Here is a 21,557-nt window from a genome sequence, read left to right as displayed (position 1 = left end):
ACTTTGGCAAATCATGGGATGTCCACTTGCCTCTGATCGAATTCTCTTATAACAACAGTTACCATACCAGCATCAAGGTCGCTTCCTTCGAGGCTCCCTATGGTCGTAAATGTAGATCGCCCCTATGCTGGGCCGAGGTGGGTGACACTCAACTAGCAAAAGGGAAATCGCCAGCCAGTTCTCTTACAGGACCCGAAATCATTCGTGAAACAACCGAGAAGATTGTCCAAATCAAAGCTCGACTTCAAGCATCGCGAGACCGACAAAAGAGCTATTCTGACAAGCGGAGAAAGCCACTAGAGTTTCAAGTCGGGGATCGCGTGCTATTAAAATTCTCTCCTTGGAAGGGAATGATTCGATTTGGGAAAAGAGGAAAATTGAACCCGTAGTACATTGGACCGTTCGAGATTCTTGCCCGAATTGGTCCAGTGGCTTACAATCTAGAGCTACCCGTCGAGCTCAGCAACGTACACCCAGTGTTCCACGTCTCAAATCTAAAAAAGTGTCTATCAGATGAAACCCTTGTCGTCCCTTTGGAAGAGTTCGAGCTAAACGAGAACCTCTTGTTCGTCGAAGAATCAGTCGAGATTATGGATAGGGAGGTGAAGCGTACAAAGCAAAGTCGCATCCCGATCGTGAAGGTTCGAGATTATGGGAACGTGAAGATCAGATGAAGCAGAAATACCCTCACCTATTCACTCCTTCACAATCCTAGTTTTCGAAAGAATTTCGGGACGAAATTCCCTGTAACGGGGGGATGATGTCACAACTGACAATTTTAGCTAGGAAATTCTATTCCTGTGTAACCATTCAACAATTGTAAAACATATACATTAAGTAAATATAACTCAATGCTCAGTTAGATTCATCAACTATATTCATCAAAGAGTCTGAAGCCCTAAGATCCATGGTTTAAGTCCATTTTGGACTAGGAGTTCCCTATTGGGCCTAATGGACCAATAAGCACCCAATTCAACTTTATTGGACTTAGAAGCCCTAATTGGATCCTAATTCGACCCAATCCATAAATCTAAAACATTTTGGACCATTTGGGCCTATAATGATTCATTCTAACCCTAATGGGCCTTATTGGGCCATAACTAATCCAATTAACCTTAGTGAGCCATAAGCCATTCTTGTATTCAAATTGGGCCATGAATGCTTCCAAGGGCCCAATGGGCCGAAAAATTCTATGCTTAGGATCCAATTATCCTAGCTAAGGTGAATGGGCCCAAACTACTCTATCCTTTCTTCTTGGCCCAAAATTTCGGCCCATGTTAAAAAAAAAAAGAGAAAATAAGAGATTAAGGGAGGGTTGACTTTGGGAGGTGCCACCTCATTTTTATTTAGAGGGTAACTAGGCCTTAAACCACCATGTATCCATAATAGTCACTTCATCACTCTCTCCCCTCTCCTCTTCTACTCTTGGCCGAAGGAAACCACACACACACACACACATCAAACTCTCTCAAAACACTCTTAAGAATCATTCTACTACTTCCATCAAAATCTCGAAATGTGCTTGTGTTTCAAGAAGGTTTTCACAAGTTAATCATCACTTCTTGGTAAGTCTTTACACAACCAAGTTTTATAACTTCATTCTCTTGATAGATCACTCAAAAGAACGAACGAAATACGTCAAAAACTATTTATTGGGCCCAATATTCACATTTCTTGGCCATTGGGCCCTAAGGGCCCAATTGAGTGTGAAATGAGCCCAATATGTTCCATGACATGTTTATTGGGTCTTGTGGCCCACTTACATGTTAATTTGGGCCTAAGTTATGGACTACATGTTTATTGGGCTTTTGTGGCCCATTTACATGCCTAATGGGCCTGAATTACCCTTTTACATGTGATTGGGCCTTTGTGGCCTAGTTACATACTAATAGGGCTTGGAATGGAAATTTCATGTGTTAGTAAGCCATAACGATACCCTTATGTAATCATAAAACTCTGTAATTTATTCAAGTACCTTGCGAATACAAAAACATCTCACAAATACGTAAACATTAAACATAATACAAAAGAGGTTAAGAATCTAGTGAGACTTGATGGTTGGCACCACTGAGTGTACAATCATAGCCTGTAGTTATAATCAGAGTTTCCTGGTAGGAAAGCGGGAGTTTGTGTATAGATCTATACGGGGTGACCCCCCACGCTTTAGCTGCTCGCTATAGCTAGACTAGGCCAGTCTAGGACGACAACATCCTTAGTCAAGACCAGCATTTGGAAAAATACCAAGACGGGCGACCTAATCATTATCATGCATGGTTATAACGGCTCATATATAGATTCAATACCTAAAGTAAACTTTCAAAGATATATTCTTTGATTGTGTCAATACAAAACAACTTATACAACGATATAAACATTTAGACATTGTTATAAAACAGAAAATATCGGATTTTCTGGGGGAAAGTATTCATATACACTTATCACTTATTCACAATACAATGAAACTAAACTACTCTTCTATAAACTATAACTATGAAATTCACACATGCATTTATACTTGATTTTCACAATACTTTCAGACAATTTATAAAAAATATCGGATTTTCTGGGTTTTTATGAAAGATACAAAGACTTTTACACAAACATACTTATGAACTCACCACCATTATATATGTTGACCGTTTTCAAAATAACTTGTATTCTCAGGTAATCGTTAAGCTGGAAGATATGCAAGTGTGCATGGTTTTGTTTTATGTAACAACACTTATCGTACTTTTAACAATTAGAACTTATGTATTATAACAATGTACTTGATGTAAACAATGCCAGTTGTAATATGTAATGTTGGTGATGAATGTGTTATGCTTCATTTATATTCATTGTGATGATTATTAAATTGTTAGTCACACGAGCCCCCGGACGTTTCCGTCGTCTGGTTCGGGGGTGTGACACACACACACACACACACACACACACTCTCTCTCTCTCTCTCTCTCTCTCTCTCTCTCTCTCTTTTCTTCATCTCTTCTTGAAGATTACTTGCATTTTCATGCCCTCTTTAAGTTCATATTGGTTATGAACTTAAATCTTAAGTTCATATTGGTTATGGACTAGCATCTACATCAAGTTGAGTCATTATTGGTGTCTCAAAGGTTTCACATTCTTCATCAACTTCCAAGCCTCCCAAGAGGGCCCAAAGAACAACAAAGGTTGTTATTTTTTCATCGTTTCTATGGTTGGTGTTTAATCTTTCTATAACTTGCAAGGAAGTCCTTGGTGGGTATAAAATGTTATGTTATGTTGAAAATTTGAAGTCTTCCGTTGCCATATTTTTCAAGTTTATGAAACTATTTTTGAACTAAAACCAACACATTACCAAAAAGAGACTTATTCCTAAAATTCCAAATGTCCCACCAAGAAACTACAAAGACCGCTTTAAGAAATAGCATTTGAAGAGAAGAAATGTGAAGCGCCGAAAACCAAGATAACCAATCTTCATAACAAAACAATGAAGGTATGTCAATCTCCCACCAACGAAGAATTCTCTCTTGAAATTCCAAAGCAAACGTGCAAGAGAATAATAAATGGTTAACCGAATCAATACTAATATCACATATACGGCAGTGCAACGAAGGAATTTCCATCCCTCTTCTAGAAACAAATAACCAAGAAGGTAAAAGATTTCTAGCCATTCTCCAAGAAAAAAATATTAACTTTAACGGGATGAATACGAAACCATCTGGTCACCTTAAGACACAAAGGCATCCTAGAAGCATCAATATGGGCCCTAGCTGAAGCTACAGAAAAATCACATGTTCCAGATAAGCTCCAAAACCATGTATTTGGGACAGGAGACAAAGAAACCATCTCCAAAAGTGCAAGCAACATGTTGCTATGCTCCATTTCAGCCCACCCCCTCTCGGTTCTCTTCTAAACGAGGAAAACAACATCCCACTCAATTTCTCTGCAACCGACACTTGCTTATTTGATTTCAGTAAAAATAATCTAGGAAACCTTGTCATTTAATGAGCATTATCTAACTAGGTATCCTTCCAGAACATCGTCCACTCACCATTGCCTACAATCCTCTTACAATAAGATAATAAATGAATACCTTCAGACTTTATAAGATAATAACATAATAAATGAAGCCAAAATATTCGTCCAAATCGATTTATAAGAAAGAGTGGAAAGATTCAAGTTACCATCGTAGCCATGAATAGCTATAATTACCTGACCCCATAAAGAATCAGGTTCTTCCAAACACCTCGACATCCATTTCAAAAGGAGAGCTCTGTTGACAGCAAAGAAACTGTTAACCCCAAGACCCCATTCTCTTTGGAAGCCAAGACCATATCCCAACTAACCCAAGACAGCTTCTTATCACCCTCATCAGTACCAAGAAAAAAAATTCCTTCTCAAAGACTCTAACTTAGCCAAAATACCATCAGGAGCCTTAAAAGGAGAAAAGTAGTAGGAAGGAACTGTTGGGTCAGAACCCTAATTACGATTTGATGAATAAAATGAGGAAAATAAGAGCGAACACAATTATGAAGATATGTTGAATGATCAATCGATTTATTCAAGAACATGAGGAATAAATTACACTTTCAGAATAGACTAAATAATTTAACTCTACATAAGAAACCTCATTATGTTTGGCGGCTACATTTTGCCTCACTCTTAACCCTAATTATGAATAATACATGACAATATATAGGGATTAAGACAAGTCTTGGGCTTTTAACCTACACTTCATCAAGGGGGGCCATTGCCATAATCCGTGCAGTACTTTGAACCCTACACGAACCGAGCCCAAAACTGACTTCAAAAGAGTAAGTCTACCACCAATCGATAAGGCTCTGACTTTCCATTTAGACAATCTAGAAACCACCTTTTGGAAAACCTCACTCCAAGCATTTAATCGGGCCATGGAACCACCCACATGAACGCCAAGAAACAAAAAAGGTAAAGAAATAGTAGCACAACCGATCAAAGAAGCAGCTTCTTCAACTACCTCTGAGCAAACACCGATTCCCATAATTCTACACTTCTGCAGATTTATACGAAGCCCTGAAGCGAAGAAAAAACATTAAAGGATTCTAACAATATTGGGATTATTAGAATCAATCCATTCCCCAATAAAAACCGCATCATCTGCATCGAATAAGTGAGAAATATGGACCGGAACAACTGCACCAATAGAATACCCCTAAAAATACCATGCTCTACCGCCTTCATAAAGGATATATGTAGCACTTCCATCACAAGAATAAACAAAAAAGGAGATAAAGGATCTCCTTGGCGCAACCCACGAAAAAACTGAAACTCTTCCTTTAGGGAGCCATTAACCAACACAAAACCAATAGAAGAAGTAAAAAAAGCTTGAATCCATTTATGCCACCGAGAACCAAAACCAAAATGTAGAAGAATATCATCAAGAAAGTCCCATCTAACTGAGCCATAAGCAATTTCAAAGACCACCTTGAAAACCATAGCTTTCTTTTTCTTAGTCTTACACCAAGAAATAACCTCACTAACAATAAAAGGACCATCCAAAATCTGACGACCAGCAACAAAAGCAGTCTGCTTTTCACTAACCAAATCACCAATAACATAAGAGATACCATTGGATAGAATTTTACCAATAATCTTGTATTGGCATCCTATGAGGGTAATACGACGAAAGTCTTTTACAAATTTAGCATCAGTCACTTTCGGAATCAGCAATATGAAAGAGGGATTACAACCTTTAGGAAAGAGAGAAGTAGAGAAGAAGTGAATCACTGCACGAACAACATCATCCTCAACAATATGCCAAAACTTCCTAAAGAAATAAAAAGCGAACCCATCTCACCCCGGGCCCTTATCTCTTCTATAGTTCCACACTGCCCTCATGACTTCATCATACAAAACATCTTCCTCCAAAAAGGAATCCTAATCAGTTGAAAGTGTTTTATCCGTGTTCTCTATAAGATTTAGGTCAGTTAAGGATTTCGTTTTAAGTGCTCTATCCATGATATCTGAGTCCCGCAGCTCTCCATGATATGTCCTACCATCAATATCCACCAAAGAAGAAAGAAACTCCTTTTTAGAGGCATGGTGTTTCTCCACCACTTTATTACTCCAACTACGAAGATTCATCTTCAAAAGCTATAACTTCTTTTTAAGAAGAACTATAACATTATCTTCGACAATCGCATCGTTATTCCAAGAATCCAGTAACACCATAGAAAAATCATCCAAAAGAAACCAAGAATGAAAAACATGAAACGGATAGGCCCATAATCAAAAGGGATCTCACATAAAATGATCGGTCTATGATTTGAAAGATGCCGCTGAAGCATCATGCCCGTAATATGAGGAAAAAGCTCCAATAAACCTGAAGAAATAAGGAAACTATCAAACTTACTCATCTTAGTAGCAGCCCCATTAGACCAGGTGTAGGTAAAACCAACCAAAGGCACTTCAAATAGACTAGATTTGTTAATAAAATCATTAAAAGCCAAAGCACCATGGGGATAAAAGACCGAACCATAACGTTCAGTACTATCACGTACTTCATTAAAATTTCACATCACTAAAGTTTCGCCATCCCACCTGTCAATAATGTGAGCTAAATAATCCCAAAGTTGTCTTTTTTAAGACAACTCATGGGGAGCATAAACTAAAATCACCAGTAATATAGTATTTGTAGCCAATGAAGTTCTTTCAATCAATAAGAAGTAATCTGAAGCCGTAACATTACTTTTAACAAAAGTAGCAGGATCCAAAACACATATAATACCGCCTGAGTTCCCAACCGAAGAACTAAAAGCATAATCAAAATAGAAATTACCCTAAATAGACCGAATAGAAAAAACTCCAACTTGATCCAATTTTGTCTCCTGTGACGAAATAAAGTTCAAACGACACTTGTTACAAAGGTTACGAACCCAAGCCTTCTTGTCATCATGGGCTAGGCCTTACACATTAAGCGAAAGAAAATTCATTTATCAACATGATGAGCTCCTTGTGTACTAATTATCTCTTCAATTATATGTATACATCCATCCATTGAGTACCCCATTGCTTGTCCCACCTTAACAAACTCCTTTAGTGTTTCAAGTAAAGAAACCCCCTTCATGGATATTGGAACTTGAGGAATCTCACCAGAATTATGTGAACTAATACCCAAACCATCATCCGAAATTCCTAAGTTAGAAGCAACCCCATCTCCAACCTTATTAGACCCCAAAACATAAACCTTTGGAGAAGAAGGAGGCTTCCGAGACCAACCAGAAACATTCCTTGGCGACAAAACGGGTTGTCTTGAGTTAACAACAACACCATGCAAAGGAGGTATGAATTCAGGAGGATGAGAAGTAGAATAACACAAAGTACCCTTGCCAACCAGATTCTCCTTCTGTAAAATATCGTATAAACCAAAAGGATCTTTAGAGTTCTGATTATTAACTGTCTCTTTACCCACCTTTTTTAGAATCTCTTCTCCGCCTACAACAGATTTCGAGACCCTTTCAACTTCACTCTCATCTTGACGAGACTCCACTTCAACTTGATCAAAATATCTATCATGTTTACCAGGAATAAAGTCTTCCTTTACTTCTTGATCCGGATTATCATCTTCTTGTATAAAGTCAGGATTCCAAGCAGAGGTTTCTTTAGCCTTCACAAAAGCAATACTCAAGAATCACTGACACCAGCTTTGTCTTAACACACATACGTTTTCGCCATAAGTTGTTGTCATTTGGATCTTCTAAATAAAAGAGTTCACCCCACCTTAAGGCAATTTTTGAAAAATTATTTGGAGTCCAAGCAAAAGAGGGAACACCTTCCAGATCAATCCAAACAATGCGTTCATCAACAACAAATGAGTGTGTGCACGGAATAACTGATGAGAACCACGATAAAATCCCTTCATGTTTTTGGAAGTTATCTCGCACTTGAATCGAATCAAATTCCAATGAAACCCAGAAATCTCCCACATAACGCATAGTCACATTCTGGAAGCCTTCATTATTACAGATGACTTTTAAATTTGGAAGAGATTCAAAGTCCTTAACCTTATCAACAAGAGTAAGATCAAAGTATTTGTTGACAAAACAAGATTCATCTAGAACCAAAGAAGGCAAATCACTTTGTTGTGAAAGATAGGTCTGATTATTAGTACCACCTACAACCACCTTAGCATACGACCCTCCAACAGGTTTCGGAGTCGGAACCTGTTTAGTTCTTGAACTGGGTGACTGGATTATAGAGGATTTGAAATTGATCCCCCCTGTTGGTATTTAGCAAGGATTGCATGAAGTCGATTTTGTCCAATCAATATAGTGCAGAGGTTAGCAACAAGATTATCAAGATTTTGTACTTTAATGAATCGCACAAAAGCAAAACGTCTTCTAGAATTAGACTTTCTAACCGGAATTAACACATCCACCACAATATTGATAACAGGTACTGCAAAGTTCTTGAGATGTAAAACCTTTCGGGAAATTAGTAACAAAGACAAAGTGAGCTACCTGCAAAACCAAGTCAGCATTGGATTTTATTGAAACCTGTTACCAATCTCCCATCGCAATCAGATGGTGATTGATCTAATTGAAGCGAAAACGAAAAATTAGGATTTCTAGCTTGACCAAAAATCCCAATCGAAACAAAAATCGAGAACATGAGGGAGAATCGATCAAAGCAAAGATAAAAATCGATCGGAGATAGAACTGTTTGTTGGCTTTTGATCCCGATGGCGTTATGTGACGTAGTCGCTACTCTATTTATAGTTTAACACATGTTATGTTTAGTATGCGTATCATACATACTTATAAAACTACCATTTTTCCTTGAACCTCATGCATTTGAAACCCCCATAAAAATTTGCAAACACCTCATGCATTTGAAACCTCCTATTTTAATGAATACCACTCAAAAGTCTCTTAATAATGATTAACAATTCAAAGGTTTTATAACTTCTATAATATATTTAATAAACAATTAATGGATACTCTAATATAAAAAGGTCAATCTTTTTGAGTAGACACACAAATACAAATCACATACAAAATTCACAAAGAAAACAAGTTTAAAGTTTTTTGTGTTGGTTTGAGGGCTTTGAACAATTTTTTGAGCCATGTTATTATGTTGAAGTTTTTAATTTGTAAGTTTGTTATATACTAATTCTTTTTTGTATTTTCTTGATTTAAGTATTCTTTTAAGAAAATCATTGTATGTTGTGGTTGGAATTTTAATGTAAATTAGATTAGATTCATGTTATCGATCATATGTTATGGAATGTGATATATATAATAATTAACTAACTATTGTATACATGTTTGTATGTTCATGTTGCTTCAAAACAATAATTAATTAAAAATCATGGATATCTCATATTATCCATATTATCCATGTAAGTCTTTTTTAAAATGCAAATTGTCAATCTTATCACTTTATATTTTAGTATATATTTAACATTTTAATTATAATAATAAGTGCTTTTTAAAAGTTTCTTTCACTTATTAATAATAACAAGTGGTTTTAAAATTAATAAGCAATAATTATAAATAATAAAATCAAATTACATGGATATGTTATATTATCCATGCAAGTCTCTTTTGAAATGCAAATTGTCTATCTTATCACTTTATTATTTAGTGTATGTTTCACATTTTAATAATAATATTAAGTGTTTCTTAAAAGTCATCTTTAACTTATTATTAATAATAAGTCGTTTAAAATTAATGAATAACAATTTTAAATGATAATAACATCAAATTATAAATTACATTTAGCTATAAATAAATTGTATTTTAAATGAACATCATTATTGAAATTAAAAAATGATCGCATAAGTAAAAATATAATTAATCAATAATAATAATTGTTAAAAATAATACTAAATAGATAATTATATTTAATTATATTAATTAGGAATGTGGGTTGATGTCAATGAATATTATTGTTTAAAATAACTGAGATTATATATATATATATATATATATATATATATATATATATATATATATATATATATATATATATATATAAATTAGTGTAAAAATATTATCTCAAAGCTAATGTCAATTACATAACCATTTTAAACATATATTTTTCGATATTTTAACAATATATTTTGAATCTTCGCTGCGCAACGCGCGGGAATTCGTCTAGTATAGTTTATAAACCTAGTAGTATAGTCCATTTGGCTTGGTTATAATCACAACTTTGATCCAACATTGAAACGCTGACAAATCGTGTTGATGTTGTTTAATAAAACTGCATTGTCCGTCCTTAGTCCAAAAAACGGCTATATTGTCTCTCTATAATATCTTTTAGCTTTCCTTTTTATATCTAACTAGGCAAATTTCCGCGCGCTGTTCAGGAATAAAATTATATTCAAAATATTAACAAACATAAGTTAAAGATAACTAAGTTATAACCATTAAAGCATTAACTATAAATTGATAAGTCTTATAATAATATAAAAACTTGATATGAAACATTAACATCATCTTAAATCATATTACAAAACAGACGTTTATTAGGAGGTTAAAATTAAAGATGTATATGAAAATAATTGAATTTAATACATAAACAAGAAACATGAACACAGGTTTGCGTTTTATAACATTTTTTGTTATATTTTTTTAAAGGCCTTTTTACACAATGTATTTGTGTTTTATAACTCATCTTTATCTTAATACTCAAGAAAATCATTGTCTTGTCATATATGTAACACACTAAAAAATAAGGCCAATTTAAAACTTTTCAATCATTCAAAACCATTAAGTTATTACAAATTGTTTTCAAATAGTTTAGACATCAGAGTATCCCAGAAATCCAGATCATAAAAATGAGAGGAGGTGCACGATCATGCCTTCGTCTTCCCGCGATCATCGGAAGTACGTGAAACATAATCAACAACTGTAAGCCCAAAGATTAGTGGGTTTCCCCTAAAATACCCATACACATAACAATATACACATAATCACAGACAGCATACTATGGGTCCAATCAACCGTCGGGTTGGAATACCCCAGGCCCTCAACCATCGGGTTGGAATGTCAACATACTACGGGTCCAGTCATCCTCGGGATGGTATACCCTCGGCCCACAACCATCGGTTTAGAATGCCCACATACTACGAGTCCAATCATCCTCGGGATGGAATACACACGACCCACAACCATTAGGATGGAATGCCCAGGTCTGTTGGCTTTTGCACAAAGTAGATAAGCCCCAACCACTAATCAAACATGTGCACATATATCAGATAATCACATAACAGTCTTTAGACAAGCAAACCGATCTAACAGATCATAACAGCTTAATAACATCATATCTACCAGGATAGCAATCTAACAGATCATACTAGCATAACATATCAGGATAACAATCCAGAAGGGCCGACCTTGGTGCCTTAGACCCTTGAGTATAGTGAGGAAAACTCACCTCACAATGTCGAACTGTAGTGATAATATCAAACTCTCGAATCACAGCCACAAACTCCACCACCTATATTCATCATAGGACCACTTCCATAAATTCCCAATTTACTAAAATAACCCTAGAAGTTAAACTGGTCAACCCTTGGTCAAAGTTAAAGTCAACGGTCAAGGTCAACAGTCCATGTTAACCCAACTCGTCGAGTGCAGCTTATTGACTCGTCGAGTCCTTCCATAACTCGAGAACCCGTGAAAACCCCTAGTTGACTCGCCGAGTTTCCAACCAACTCGTTGAGCCCATGCGTGTCTAAATGTCGAGAAAAACTCTAACTGACTCGTCGAGTGGTCTTACTGACTAGTCGAGTTCATGAAAAACCAATAAAGGCAATCTTCATCCGACTCGTCGAGTCGGCCATGCGACTCGTCGAGTCCCTTCATTGCATTTCTTATTCAGACGTTTTTAAGCTACCCCAAAGCTCCCGATTGCAGATCTAACCTCCTAGGGCATAGTTTCCACGTAAAGTTGCAAACTTTACGTAGATGCATGGTCCTAAATGCCAAAACCAAGCTAAGGGAAAGGTTTGACCCAAAGAGAAGGGCTAATGCTTGCTAAATCTGATAACTTTATGACTATAGGGACCAACGGGAGTCCAGATCTAAAGTTACAACTTTAGATCATGCCCAATACCCGAATTGACTCACAAATATGCTAAAATAGCCCTAAACCTATGCATGAAGAGATCTAGCTAAAGATAAGTCAATGTAACGACTTGTTACCTTCAAAATGATGCCAAGATGAAGTAGAGTCGGATCCACCCGCTTCCCTTTGTTTTAAGCTCCTTGGACTTCAAACCTTCTTCACAAAATCCACCAAAACACTCTTTAAGCCTCACAGAACACTCAAGAACAAGCTTAGACTAATTAGGGTTCTTCTGGTCGTCAAAAGGGTAGTAAGGAGCTGGAGGAAAGGACATAAGGTCCTTTAGATAGGGTGCAAACCCTAAAAATTAGTGTTTCATTTTCCAGCTCCTACTCGTCGAATCGAGGTCCTCCGACTAGTCGATTAGACCTCATAAAATACGCGGCCTGGTCCACTTCTACACGACGAGTTGGGGGCAACCAACTCATCGAGTAGGTCCAAGAATATGACTTTAAACTTTTAAATTTTATACCTGGGAGTCGGGGTGTTTCAATTCTCCCCCACTTGAACTAGATTTCGTCCTCGAAGTCTGCTGCGGTGAATAACTCGGGGTAATGTTCCCGCATCTCAGCCTCCGGCTCTGAAGTCCACTCGGATCCTCTCTGATGCTGCCATTGTACCTTTACCAAAGGTACTTCCTTGTTCCGTAGAACCTTCACCTTCCTCTCAAGAACATCCATTGGCCTCTCCACGTAATTCAGGCGCTCATCGACCTGAATATCATCTAATGACACAACTGTCTCCTCATCCAGAATGCACTTCCACAACTGTGAAACATGGAAAGTGCTATGAATCCGTCTAAGCTCCTCTGGGAGATCTAGTCTATATGCTACCTTGCCAACCCTAGCAGTGATCCTGAATGGCCAGATATATATTCCCCCTTTTCCTAAAGCGAATCACACCCTTCCAGGGTGAGACCTTCAGGAGTACCATGTCACCGACCTGAAACTCCAACTCAGATCAGTGTCGGTCGGCGTAACTCTTATGCCGACTTTGTGCGGTTTGCAACTGCTGTCTGATCTGCTGAATCATCTCGGTAGTCTGCAGGACTACCTCGATCCGACCCATCACTCTGTGACCAACCTCGGCCCAACAGACTAGGGTGCAGCATCTTCGTCCATACAACAACTCATAAGGTGGGGCACCAATACTGGAATGAAATCTGTTGTTATAGGAGAACTCTGCAAGGGGTAGGTAGGAGTCCTAGCTCCCACCGAAGTCGATAACGCAAGCTCTCAGCATATCCTTGAGAGTCTGTATGGTTTGCTCATTCTGGCCGTCTGGCTGCGGATGATAGGTTGTACTGAAGTGCAGCCGTGTGCCCAGCTCCTTGTGGAACTTCTTCCATAAACGGGAGGTAAACCGAACATCACGGTCTGAAACGATAGAGACTGGAACCCCATAGCGAGCAGCAATCTCGCGTATATACACATTGGCCAGCTTCTCGGCCGATGAGCTCTCCCGAATGGGCAGGAAATGACCACTCTTGGTCAATCGATCCACGATGACCCATATAACGTCGAACCCCCTTGTCGTTCTCGGCAATTTGGTGATGAAGTTCATCGTGATCTGCTCCCATTTCCACATGGGAATCTCTAGAGGCTGCAGCTTGCCATGCGGCCTCTGGTGCTCGATGTGACATCCCCATTTTCACGGCCAGAAAAGACCGATTTGTTTATGCTTTATTTTCAAATCAGAGTAACTTTTTAAAGAAAAGTGTTGCGGAATTTGTCCCCAGAAAAACATGATAAATATGTTATCAAGGCATTTCCGAATAAATGTATTTTATTCATTTTAAAACTTTGGGATGTCATCGTCAATACAGAAACATAAGCATAAACAGAACTTACATTCATTTACATTAGTGATTTACATCTCCTTTAATCTCTCAGTGTAATGTGGCTTCGTATCGACACATGTGATACAAATAAACTGAGTGGGTCAGGTTGGGAAACCTGGTGAGTACATAGGGTTTTCAACCCACAATAATAAAGTTATTATGTTTTATCATCAAACAATTAACCCAATTACTCATCCCCATTATCTTCTTTATTTCTTAAGGATCTACCCTAAGAATTATCTACCACTCATTCCAAAGGAATTTTCCTAAGGAATAGGCACGAAGTACATCGTCGCCAGGGTTTATACAACATGCACTAAATCCATAGTTGTCAGGGTTCATCCAACGGGTGCTAAGTCCATAGCTCATTTATTAACAGTATTATTTTCGGGAATCCACCCGAAATACATGTCAATGGGTTTTTAGAGTACACCGGGTGAACATATCGTTCACAACACCTACAGGTTGGGAGCCTGGTAGTGTTCCACGGACCGTCTAGAATAGTCCATGGTTGTCATCCATACTCTGCTAGATAAAGGGGCCATCGCTAGGCTCATCGCTTGGCACATCGCTTGGCTCATCGCTTCTCACCATATTTAACCACTCATATATCATCGCTCATCATTCATCTCATCTTTCATCGCTCATCATTTATCTCATCTTTAATCTACCCATCTTTTACCCATAATAATCATAGGTATAAAATACATATACAATTTAAGACAAATAAAACATGTATATTTTTGTTCATCCAACATAGATATCAAGAACACAGATAATATGCACACATAGCACGTAATTTATATAAAATACTTCATATCTATGTGTAATATGAAAATAATATGCACTCACTTGTAGCGTGCTTTAATAGAATCTATCTAGAAACGGCCAGCGGTTCGTGATCGCCGATCTCGGGAAGCGGAAACGGCCTCAACAAATGAGAGAGAGAGAGAGAAGAGATTTAGGTGTAAGGAAGGCTAGAGTGGAAATGGCTATTTATAGGCTGATTTTTGGCCTCTCACGTCATGAGAATTCATTGCTCACGTCGTGAGCCATGCCTGCTCACCCCATAGACTTTCCATTTGCGTTTACAGCTCTGAAACGTGTCCGGACGACTTCTCACGTCGTGAGAATTATAAGCTCACGTCGTGAGCTTTCAAGACTCATCCCATAGACTTCCTATGTGTTTTCTAGGCTCGATTAGTGTCTGTTTGACTTCTCACGTCATGAATTTATATGCTCACGTCGTGAGCTCAGTCAAATTAGGGTTTCTGACATGTGTCATGCTCTTAGACAGTTGTATCTTCGGAAGGCCATAACTTTTGCATTCGAGCTCCGTTTTTGACGTTATTTATATCCACGCTTAGGTGGAGTCATACTCTAAAACTTTCATTTAGACCCCTAAGGCTAAAAAGTAATCTATCGTAAACTCACTTTTTACGATTCCCAGTGTCGTGTCGGTTTTGTCGCGAAACTTCGACAAGTCATAACTTCTTCGTTATAACTCGGATTTCAGCGTTCTTTATATGTACGGAAACCTTGCGACATATGCTACAACTTAGTTAATATTATTTGGTCTAAGTAACCCTCTATATAAAATTCATTTTTAACGCTTATCGTCTCTAAATTGACTAGCCTGAATCTGCAGACGTTACACTCGGCCTTGACCATCTTGCAGGTCAAGCACCTCTCAACGTACCAAGCGATGTCTCGCTTCATGCATGGCCACCAGTAACTCAATCGCATATCCTGGTACATCTTGGTGGCCCCCGGGTGAATTGAGAAGCGAGACTTATGAGCCTCCTCCAATAGAGTCTGTCTGACCCCTCCAGACATCGGAACCCAGACCCGACCGCAACGAGTCAATAATCCTTGGCTATCCTGCACAAACCGGGTGTTCTTATCCCAAATCCTCTCAAGCTTCCAATTCTCCTGTCGCATACCCTCCGCTTGAGCTTCCCTGATCAAGCTCACAAGTGGAGAATCCACTGATATCCTCATACATATCGCTGGAGCAGGAGGTCCACCTGACTTGCGGATCAGAGTGTCCACAACCACGTTCGCTTTACCAGGATGGTAAAGGATCTTGCAGTCATAATCCTTGACCACGTCAAGCCACCTGCGCTGTCTCATGTTCAGGTTCGGCTAATCCATGATGTGCCTCATACTCTTGTGGTCCGTGTAAATGGTACATCGGACCCTATAGAGGTATGTAATGTCTCCAAATCTTGAGAGCGAATACCACCGCTCCCAACTCTAGATCATGAGTAGGTTATCTCGTCTCATGCGGCTTCAACTGTTAGGCTATCATCCATCCTCTCTGCATGAGAACCGCTCCCAGTCCTGTGATGGATGCATCACAGAATACCACAAAATACTCAACTCCTTCCGGGAGAGTCAAGACTGGAGCCTCGCATAGTCGCTGTCGGAGGGTCTCAAATACCCTTTGCTGCTCGGGGCCCCACCGTAAATCCACCCCTACCTCGTCAGACGAGTGAGGGGTACTGCACTCTTGGAGAAATCATGTATGAATCTCCGGTAGTACCCTGCCAATCCCAAGAAGCTACTAATATCCGAGGGAGATTTCGGAACCTCCCACTGCATAACCGCCTCGATTTTGGCCGGATCAACCAAAATCCCCTCCTGGTTAATGATATGTCCAAGGAATTGAACCTCTCGTAACCAAAACTCGCACTTCAAGAACTTGGCATAAAGTTGTTCTCGCCTCAAGACTCCCAATAGCTCTCGAAGATGCTCCTCATGCTGCTCTCGAGGCTTGGAGTACGCCAAGATATCGTCTATCAATACGATGACCGAGCGATCGAGCATCAGTTTGCAGACCTGATTCATCAGGTCCATAAATATTGATGGCGCGTTGGTGAGCCCAAACGGTATCACCACGAACTCGTAATGTCCCTAACGAGTTCGGAACGCGGTATTCTCCACGTTCTCTTCCTTAACCCTGACGTGATGGTACCCGGACCTTAGGTCTATCTTGGAGAACCAAGATGCTCCCTGCAACTGATCGAAAAGATCATCTATCCTCGGGAGTGGATAATGGTTCTTCACTGTCAACTTGTTCAACTCCCGGTACTCAATGCACATCCGGTGTGAACCATCATTATTTCTGGCAAAGAGAATCGGCGCTCCCCACGGAGAACTACTCGGACGAATGAACTGCTTGCCCAATAGTTTCTGCAGCTGTGATGACAGCTTCTGAATCTCTGGTGGTGCCAATCGGTACGACGCCTTGGCGATAGGGGCTGCACCTGGCACTAGGTCGATCCTAAACTCGACCTGCCTCTCCGGAGGCACTCCGGTTAACTCCTCCGAGAATACGTCAACAAACTCCCGGACTATTGGAACCTCTGAAACTGAAATATGATCATTGACCTGTGTATCCACCCATACGCTAAATATCTCGTACACCCGTGATGAATGTACTGTCGAGCCCTGGCAGCCGAACAAAACCCAGATCCTAATTTGGTGCCCTCGTCGTAGAAAATCAGTTCTCCCGCACTTGGGGTTCGAACCACCACCCGCTGACCCTCGCAATCGATCATGGCACCGAAGTAACTAAGCCAGTCCATTCCCAAGATTACACACACATCCCCCATGGGAATCGGGATCAGGTATATCGGGAAAGATACCTCGAAGATCTCCAACACGTAACCCCGATAGACCGAAGAAGCGAAAACCCTGTGTTCGTTGGCGATAAAGACTCGCAACGGACACTCTAGTTCTCCTACTGGCAAACCGAACTCTCTAATAAATGTCTGAGAGACAAACGACCGGCTCGCGCCCGAGTCAAATAATACCAGAGCAGGTAAGGAGTTCACTAAAAACGTACCTAATCACAGGTACAAACATATAAGCATAAAACATATATGATCAGTAAGATAAGGGATGGAAACATACTAGCAACCACGTCTGGTGCTGCCCTAGCCTCCTCTGCTGTGAGCTGGAAGGCGCGTCCCTGAGCCCTCGGGGATTCTGCTCTACCCTGACTCCCATCAGTAATCCTCAGTGTAGCCGGCATGGGAGCCTGCGCCGGCTTGGTGGCTAGTAGGGACACTGAGCCTTCATATGGCCCACCTCCTCACAATGGTAACATAGTCTGACCCTAGAAGCTAGAGTTTGCTGCCTACAGTCCCTAGCAATGTGGCTCTGCTTGCCATACTTGTGGCACCCACTACCAGATCTGCAAACCCCCGAATGAGCCTTCCCGAACTTGGCACAAGTGCGGCCATGCTGGCCTCCTGACCTGGAATCAAAGGTCTTAGACCACTTTGGCACCGACTGTGACTGTGTCGGGGCCCACCACTGCTCCCTCAACTGCAGCTCAATCTCTAGCTCACGCTGCCTAGCGGCCTCCTGTAAATCCAGCAAGGTATCACATCGCTGGGTAGCAACAAACTGACGGATGTCAGTCTTGAGCATGCTCAGATAACGTGTCATCTGAGCCAGCTCAGAAGCAAACTCGGGGCAGAACATCGCCCTCTCCGTGAACATACATGTGATCTCCGTCACCGTCTCACCATCCTGTCTCAAATCCAAGAACTCCTGAGCTAACCGTTCCCGCTCGACCCGTGGAATGTAGCGGACGTGGAACATATCCCTTAACTGCTCCCAAGTAACCGCAGCTCTCTGATCCTCAGTGTAAGACCCAGTCATCAACCACCACCAGTCCTTTGCCCCAGATCTCAGCAGGTTTAGGTCACATCTGACCTTCTGGTCAGTAAGACATGAACATGTGAAGAAACATCCCTCTGTATCTGACAGCCACCTCATGGCTACTATCGGGTCCTGGGTCCCGTCAAAAGTCGGGGGCTTCGTGTTATCGAAGTCCCGTACTGAAACGACCGACTGGCTCCTCCCCCTACCGTTGTTACAGCCGTTGTAGCTGTTGCGGCAGCCGTCTTAGTGAGGGCTGCATAACGCTCATCAAAATACTCCATCATGGCGGTCTTGATAGATCTAAACATCTCTGGAAACTAATCCCGGAACATCGTAGCAACCTCATCATGCAGGATCTCTCGAATCCTGGCGTCCATCTCGTCTGGCCCCATATAGCCGATAGTCTCTGGCACTGCTGGTGCCTCCTGTCTGCCACCTCCTGATCCTGACCTGGATCCAGTAAAAAATCGTCGAGTAACCACCATGCTGAAAATATACCATGAAGATATCATATATTCCATATAATAATCTGGGAACCAACTCCCAACAAAACCCTAGGTGTTGTGACTCCCTTGCTACGCGTATGGGTCCTGTGCTTTCAGTAGTACGGGCCCATACTACCTTCCATACCTACCCATATTTGTCTCAAGCATCATCACAATTCCTTAACATTAGACATAAGCATGGAGTGCACTCAATCCTCACTCCTAGAGAAAGACTACATATCTCATAACAGGCAGACTGATCCATACAACTCATCCATGAAACTTCCAGCAACCCTACAGCACTAGTGTATGCTAGCCATACATAACGCTGAACCCTATAGACTTTCGAATATCCGATCCTACCCTAAGGCCTTCATCAAAAAAGAACAGGAAATAAGGCCAAACCAAACATTCTCAGGCTATAAGATCTTAATTATATACAACCGTGATGCAGACACTAAGCAACTACAATAAGGATGTCAATTTCATATAAGGAAAACTCTAGGCTACCAGGCATCGTATAATCAGGAAATTCTGTGATGCAATTCCTGAAGATCCCTAGCCTAGTACTAGCATGTTGTTCTAACATATCACATGACTCAAATAACAGTACGATATTTTGGGGTCTACTTACTGGCTCCGGTTGATCGTACACTCTTCATCCTCCTTTAATTATTTTAAAAACCTTTTGAAAACCATTTGAAAATCTTTTCCTTGGTTTGAGACTGGATTCATACGAGTGTTCCTCAAATTCACTCAAACCAAGGCTCTGATACCAACTTGTAACACACTAAAAAATCAGGCCAATTTAAAACTTTTCAATCATTAAAAACCATTAATTTATTACAAATTGTTTTCAAATAGTTTAGACATCAGAGTATCCCAGAAATCAAGATCATAAAAATGAGAGGAGGTGCACGATCACGCCTTCGCCTTCTCGCGATCATCGGAAGTACCTGAAACATAATCAACAACTGTAAGCCCGAAGCTTAAAGTTTCCCCTAAAATACTCATACACATAACAATATACACATAATCAAAAACAGCATACTATGGGTCCAATCAACTGTCGGATTGGAATACCCCAGGGCCTCAACCATGGGGTTGGAATGCCAACATACTACGGGTCTAGTCATCCTCGGGATGGTATACCCTCGGCCCACAACCATCGGGTTAGAATGCCCACATACTACGAGTCCAATCATCCTCGAGATTGAATACTCACGGCCTACAACCATCGGGTTGGAATGCTAAGGTCTGTTGGCTTTCGCACAAAGTAGATAAGCCCCAACCACTAATCAAACATGTGCACATATATCAGATAATCACATAACAGTTTTTAGACAAGCAAACCGATCTAACAGATCATAACAGCTTAATAACATCCTATCTACCAGGATATCGATCTAACAGATCAGACTAGTATAACATATCAGGATAACAATCCAGAAGGGTCGGCCTTGGTGCCCTAAACCCTTGAGTATCGTGAGGAAAGCTCACCTCACAATGTAGAACTGTAGTGATAAGATCAAACTCTCGAATCACAGACACAAACTCCACCACCTATATTCATCATAGGACCACTTCTATAAATTCCCAATTTACTAAAATAACCCTAGAAGTCAAACTGGTCAACCCTTGGTCAAAGTCAAAGTCAACGGTCAAGGTCAACAATCCATGTTGTCCCAACTCTTCGAGTGTATCTTATTGACTCGTCGAGTCCTTCTAGAACTCGAGAACTCGTGAAAACCCCTAGTTGACTCACCGAGTTTCCAACCAACTCGTCGAGCCCATGCGTGTCCAAATATCGGGAAAAACCCTAACTGACTTGTCGAGTCTTCTTACTGACTCGCCGAGTTCATGCAAAACCAATACAGGCAATCTTCCTCCGACTCGTCGAGTCGGCCATGCGACTCGTCGAATCCCTTCAGTCCATTTCTTATTCAGACATTTTTAAGCTACCCCAAAGCTCTCAATTGCAGATCTAACCTCCTAGGGCATAGTTTCCACGTAAATTTGCAAACTTTACGTACATGCATGGTCCTAAATGCCAAAACCAAGCTAAGGGAAAGGTTTAACCCAAAGAGAAGGGCCAATGCTTGCTAAATCTGATAACTTTATGACTATATGAACCAAGAGGAGTCCAGATCTGAAGTTACAACTTCAGATCATGCCCAATACCCGAATTGACTCACAAATATGCTAAAAAATGGCCCTAAACCTATGCATGAAGAGATCTAGCTAAAAATAAGTCAAGGTAACGACTTGTTATCTTCAAAATGATGCCAAGATGAAGTAGAGTCGGATCCACCAGCTTCCCTTTGCTCCAAGCTCCTTGGACTTCAAGCCTTCTTCACAAAATCCACGAAAACACTCTTTAAGCCTCACAAAATACTCAAGAACAAGCTTAGACTGGTTAGGGTTCTTCTGGCCGTCAAAAGGGTTGTAAGGGGTTGGAGGAA

Source organism: Lactuca virosa, chromosome 3 (genome assembly GCF_052849685.1).
Source record: "Lactuca virosa cultivar CGN04683 chromosome 3, Lactuca_virosa_CGN04683_v6, whole genome shotgun sequence".
NCBI lineage: Eukaryota > Viridiplantae > Streptophyta > Magnoliopsida > Asterales > Asteraceae > Lactuca > Lactuca virosa.
Note: the sequence above shows the minus strand (reverse complement) of the source record.